Below are 6,810 nucleotides of genomic sequence, written 5' to 3'. Positions count from 1 at the left end.
CTGTAGAACGAAATTATTATTACGAATATAAGAGAAACGATTTAAAAGCCGTGTATTTTTTCATTTAAATTATTTGCATTTGCAAAGGGAGATACAAAATTTTAACAACGTTGCAAATTATAAAGACACAAGTTACAGTTTCGTGTTTAAGTTATTGTTCAGAGTTTCCTAATAATTATGGTACAATTGGTAAAATGATGATTTTACATGAAAAAAGGTTTTGAGAAAAAAAGGGTATGAATATGTTTAGTTAAAAAACAATCCGTGTTTATTCGACCATTCGCGGAGAGACGCGATCGCGAGAAAGCACGTCAACGGGACTCGTAAATTCCCGTTACAATTAGATAATCGACGCCACGAACAGATCGATCCCCTGATTTCTGTTACGATAATAGGGGTGGTTCAATCAATTTAACACTGTATTAACAGGTTAATATAACTTGTATATTTAACACTATTGAATGTAATAATAAAAACGTTACAAATTATTTAGCGATGAATACAGTTAATATGTTACAGAAATTCGACCCGACTTTGCGATATCTCTCAATGAATTCGTTAGACTAAGCGATGTATAACGTTTGACTCTTCAGAAGGGACTGATTGCCCTTCGATCCTTTTCGTTGTCTTCTCTGGGAGACGACCCCCACTACGCTCGGATTACGCCACCGTTTGCGCCTATGATCACGTATGCCACCTTCTTTATGTGTGTGATATAACGGACCGAAATCGACGTTTTTAGAACTCGCTGTTTGACGACAACTATGCGTTTATCGTGTCACGACCGGCATACTTCAAATCCGATGGACTGACGATGGAGATAAAGATGTGGCGGCGCTCAGCGACAATGTATATCGCTGAAGTGTCTATCACCGAAGGTTCTAGAAGAAACAGCACGTGGCAACGGTCGCGAACGCCTAGCAAATGCATGGACGGTGGGCATGTTGAGGGATGACAAAAGAAAGTAATCGGATCCGATCGAAAGTCAAATTGTAAGAGCTTCGGTCTTGGAAAGTCACGCCTAGAGTTCGGAAGTGCATTGTAAAGTGGATTGTTGTTAGAAAAATAAAGTTTCTTTTTTTATTTTTCACCTCCAATTTCTTTTCTTATTTTTTTTTTTTTTTTTTTTTGTTATTTTACGTGACATTTTGGCGATCCTGCCAGGATAGTGAAAAGTGTTTGTTCGGAAACCAAAAGACATTCATCATCTACGGAAGATAGAATTATTTGGGACTACGGTCATCCGCAACAACAAAGTAATTATCACGAACCAAGTGAAGTGATAATAAAAGGTAAACTGGATTCCTTTGTACGTTACCGTGAAAGAAAATTTAGCTTTAGTAGCCAAGACTCGTCTTCGTCTGAAAATAGTAAAATCAGCGCAATAATGTCTCAGGCAAACGAATCTCAAACTTCAACCTCAACTGACCCAATGTTGCGAGCAATATGGGACAGTATTGAAAAACAGAACGAGAACATTGCCCTTTTACGAGAGGAAATGTTACGTTTGTCTATGCAAAATGACGAAGAGAACAGACACAGGACAGCAGAAATCGAGAATCTCGGGAAAACCGTCGCAGCGCTACGGACTGGGTTCGGATCCCCTACGACCGATGACTTTGCTTCCATTATTACCGAAGACAATGAAAGTGCATCGACAGCAATCAATCGCTCCGAGAATATGGCAAAAGCACGCAAACTGTCAGGGTTAGCAGCTCCAGACATCCCATCTGTCCACCTCGACATCGAGCAACCCGAGGTGGAAGAAAGAGGCTATTTTCCGCCCGCTCCTCCCACTCTACGAGCTAAGGATGCAATACGCTACATCCCAAAGCTCAACGGAGATGATGATGTAGGAGTTGAAGACTTCATCAAAGAAGTGAGAAGTATGAAGGGTCGCTGTATGGAGCAAGATCAATAGATCTTGCAATAACAGCTAAAGCAATAGCTAAAAGCAATAAAAGTGGAAAAGATCGTGGGGAAAGCAGCCCAAAGTTTTCGCAACATTCCTATTGAGTGTTACAGTGATCTGTACGACGCACTGAGAAATAATTTAGCAGCACAAGTGACTTCGGATGAGTGCCAAGAACAATTACGAGAGTTGAGACAGGGGCGCGAGGAATCAGTGCAAAGTTTTAATATTCGGTTTAGAAGAATACTCAACCGTTTGCTGTACGCAGTAACCAATGAGTATCCACAACCACTGACACGTAAAATTATGACCGAAGAAATCACGAAGAAGACTGTTCGTGTGTACCTAAAGGGACTCAGACGCGACATAAGGCGAATATTATTAAGCAGTGAACCCTTGAATCTTCCGGAAGCTGAAAAAAAGGCAGCTGATGTAGAACGCTACTTGCGAGAAGAACGACAACCTAATTAGTCATGTAATCGCTTACCTTTCGCTAGTAATCGCCCCAACAACCAGCCAATGCAGGTAAGACGATCTAATGTACCATCAAGATCGCCTAACACGCCAGTAGCTCAGAAACCTGCTACATTTAACCAAATAGAAAATAGACCACCTGCTGAACGCGCGCAGATGAAGTGCTTCAAGTGCGGAAAGCTGGGACATATTGCCAACAAGTGTCAAAATTTTCTACCACCGAGCCAGCGTGATCGACCACCCGCAAGGATTCAGGCAGTCCAGAAAAGGGACGAAATACAAGAAACAACATAGAACCAGGAGATGGACGAACCGTACGAGACATACGAGTCAACATCGCCACGGTAAGACTACTCGCAATACCTTTGTCAACCCGAACCGAAGAGCGAGTATTTCTGGTCGACACAGGAATAGGGATAAACCTGGTGAAACGTAACAAAACTGTCAACGCGATACAAATAGGGCCTAAACAAAAATTTTCTATGGGACGAGACAAATACGAAACTAACGAATACGTAACGAAACGAATTTTTGGACAAAATCACATTTTTCACATAGTACCGAACAATTTCCCTATTATCGAAGACGGAATCATTGGGCTACCATGTTTAGAGAAGTATAATTATTCAATATCCAACGACAAAATCCGATTAAACGACAAAACCATTTTATTTCAGAAACCAATATATTTGACTCCTGGAGAAAACAGAGTTCAAACAATCTATTTGGAAGGCAAACCAACTAAAGTATGTTTTATCAACACTGGTGAGCAAAACATTGAAATTTCTAGCGATATTTAAAATTCTCATGACTTTTCTAACGTATCAAAACTAAAAAGCCTAGTGAGAACAGATCACATTGAAAAACCAATCCGTGAATCCATCGAAAAGATTATTGTCCATTGTATCGACATCTTTAATTTTAGAAACCAATCTTTTGCCCTGTACTAATTTAACTCAGCACACAATTTCGTTAACCAAAGACAAAATTATTAACACACGATCGTATAGACCACCGGAATGTCACCGTGACGAGATTTCGCGACAAATAGGAGACATGTTAAAGAAAAATATTGTAGAAGAATCCGAATCCCCTTATAACTCTCCGGTATGGGTAGTTCCGAAAAAATTAAATGCCTCAGGAAAACAGAAATGGAGGATAGTTATCGATTTCAGGAAACTAAATGAACTCACAGTACAAGACGCTTACCCTTTATCTGATATAGCCGACATTTTAACACAACTAGAAAACGCAAAATTCTTTTCGGCACTTGATTTATCCTCAGGATTCCACCAAATTCCAATGAACGAGAAATCTAAAAAATATACCGCTTTTTCGACACCGCAAGGGCATTTTCAGTTCAATCGAATACCATTCGGACTTAAAAACGCACCCGCTACCTTTCAAAGATTAATGGACAGAGCCTTAACTGGACTTGTAGGAAAACACTGCTTTGTTTATTTGGACGACATAGTGATATTCGGAAAAACGATTCAAGAACATAACGAAAACCTCGCGATAGTATTTCAGAGACTCGGAGGATTAGGACTTAAATTGCAACCGGACAAATGTGAATTCGTAAAACCGGAACTAGAATACTTAGGCCATGTAGTTTCATCGGAAGGAGTTAAACCAAACCCCAAGAAGTTAGACGCTGTAAAAAACTTTCGATTACCCCGCAATGCCACGGACGTGAAATCATTCTTAGGTTTAGCAGGTTATTACCGCAAATTCATTCGAAACTTTTCCAAAATCGCGAAGAGCCTTAGAGACTTAATAAAAAAGGAAACACCATTCCATTGGACTGACAAACACAAGACTAGCTTTGATACTTTAAAGGACAAACTCTGTAATTTCCCAATATCAGCTTATCCAGACTTTAACAAAACCTTTACCTTAACTACCGACGCAAGTAACGAAGGACTAGGAGCAATACTGTCACAGGACGGTCATCCTTGTCGTTACATTTTAAGAACACTGAATCCACCCGAACGAAACTATACCACGACGGAAAAAGAACTTTTAGCCATCGTATGGGCCGTGAAAAGATTAAGACAATACTTGTTAGGACGGCGCTTCATTATTCGAACCGACCACCAAGTTCTTAAGTGACTTCACAATTGCAAAGACCCTTTTAGCAGACATAAACTCGAAGAATATGACTATGAAATCAAATATACAAAGAGTAAAGATAACACAGCTGCAGACGCTTTATCTAGAGTTCACGCGGTAACTCGCGACGAAGCAGTTAACCTCGACCTAGTAATTGATCACACTAATTCATTCAACGCATGGAAAGACAACAACGAGAATCCGAAACTCTTAGAAATTAAACCGAATGATCAAACATTTTACCAATTAACTCGAAACGACTTAGGAGAATACGACGAGGCACTTTGGATCAGAAGACTTTACAAAATTCTTAAAGATACGACAAAAATCGGCATAGGAAATAACGATTTCACTGAATTAGAGAAAACGCAGATTAAACTCATGCTAATATATTTTAACGACACGTACAAGAAAATTACTGATGCACCTAATCCCATCTTAAAACTAGACGATAACGAAATACTACAAGCAATAAAGTAGCAATAAAGTAAAGTATCAACGGATCAAGGATAAATTCAAAATTTCCGGACTTTTAGAAAGAGTAGAAAACTTCGTGAAAACACGCGACACATGTCAAAAGGAGAAACTAACGCGTATCAGACCCAAAGAATCCCCACAAATCTCGGACACGCCACTTAACCCTAACGACAAAATCGCTATGGACATCATAGGACCGATGACGAAAACCAAACGCGGAAACCAATACATACTTTCAATTCACGATGAACTTACGAAATATCTGATACTAGTTCCCCTTAAAACGTAACGAACTGAATCCATAATTAACGCGCTCATTGAACACTATATTTACATATTTTCGGCACCAAAAACGATCCTAACAGACCAGGGACAAAATTTTGTTAGCGATTTAATGACGAAATTTGAAGAAGCTTTTAAAATCAAACACGTCAAGACAACTTCATTTCACCCACAGAGTAACGGATCCCTCCAAAGAACGCATGCCTCAGTTAAAGATTTAATTCGTACTGCATTACACGACAATGACAAAGAATGGGACGAAGTACTTAATTTCATTTGTTTAGGGTACAACACCGCGAAACATGAAGGAACAGGATTCTCTCCCTTTGAATTGACCTTTGGGCGAAAAACTAACTTACCTTCCGCAATATCCAAATTCCCCACACTTACCTATGATGATATGTACTCACTTTGGCAAAAACAGTTGAATAAATATTGGGAAACAGCTCACAAAACGCTTATTCAGAATAAGCAACGATACAAGCGAGACCAAGAAAGAAAGATTGTTAAAACTCAGACCGTGTTTAGGAAAGGAGACTTTGTTTTAATTCACAACGACCATAAAAGAGATAAGTTGGACATTGAATGGTTAGGTCCCTACAGGATTAACGATGTGAAAACTCCTTATCACATTATTTCTATCGACAATGCTAAGAAAAAGATACATGGTAACCGATTGAAAGCGTACTTTTTTTAGAATAATGCTGACCCTAGCACTAGTAATAATACCCTTAATCTGTTGCCTTAAATTCACGGGATAGGAATTACAACCTAATTTGAAATTATTAGCTTCTCGAACACTATCAAATATTGTAAAATTGCTATATTTAAGATTAACGAAATAACTATTGTACCATTACATGCAAAAAAACAATTCATAGCGATCCCTGAGAAAAAAAGGGTGTAAACATATCCTTCGATCTACATTTAAATAATTCTATTCTACTACGATCTTAGAGGACCAAGATCGATCTAACCAGGGGGGTATGTCACGACCGGCATACTTCAAATCCGATGGACTGACGATGGAGATAAAGATGTGGCGGCACTCAGTGACAATGTATATCGCTGAAGTGCCTAATGAACCATCAACATCCCAACGGCCCTTCCACCGAAGGTTCTAGAAGAAAGAGCACGTGGCAACGGTCGCGAACGCCTAGCAAATGCATGGACGGTGGGCATGTTGAGGGATGACAAAAGAAAGTAATCGGATCCAATCGAAAGTCAAATTGTAAGAGCTTCGATCTTGGAAAGTCACGCCTAGAGTTCGGAAGTGCATTGTAAAGTGGATTGTTGTTAGAAAAATAAAGTTTCTTTTTTATTTTTCACTTCAAATTTCTTTTTTTTATTTTCTTTTTGTTATTTCACGTGACAATCGCTATTTTGTGTACATCTCGACGGTCATGTAAGACGATCTGTTTGCGACGGTTAGGAACACGGCCTGTAGTAAGCCTTGGGGCGTAATAAACGGAGAGAATAGAATAATCTACAGGATTATCAATGGTGAAGTATATAAATATACTAACGACTCAGGAAACATAACTGAAGTGAGT

The 6,810-nt window shown here is 39.2% G+C and overlaps 1 long non-coding RNA gene across 1 annotated transcript; it reads left to right on the top strand.

The window, feature by feature from the left end:
- The first annotated feature begins 2,013 nt into the window (after positions 1-2,013).
- LOC138188149 (uncharacterized) lies at positions 2,014-6,008 on the top strand. The gene is made up of 3 exons (XR_011175381.1): positions 2,014-3,002; positions 3,064-3,151; positions 5,542-6,008. It is a non-coding gene; the product is annotated as an uncharacterized LOC138188149 (long non-coding RNA).
- Positions 6,009-6,810: the final 802 nt, after the last annotated feature.

This window comes from Bombus flavifrons, chromosome 16, assembly GCF_040668555.2.
Source record: "Bombus flavifrons isolate JBK064 chromosome 16, iyBomFlav1_principal, whole genome shotgun sequence".
NCBI lineage: Eukaryota > Metazoa > Arthropoda > Insecta > Hymenoptera > Apidae > Bombus > Bombus flavifrons.
This window is presented reverse-complemented; position numbering and strand designations above follow the sequence as displayed.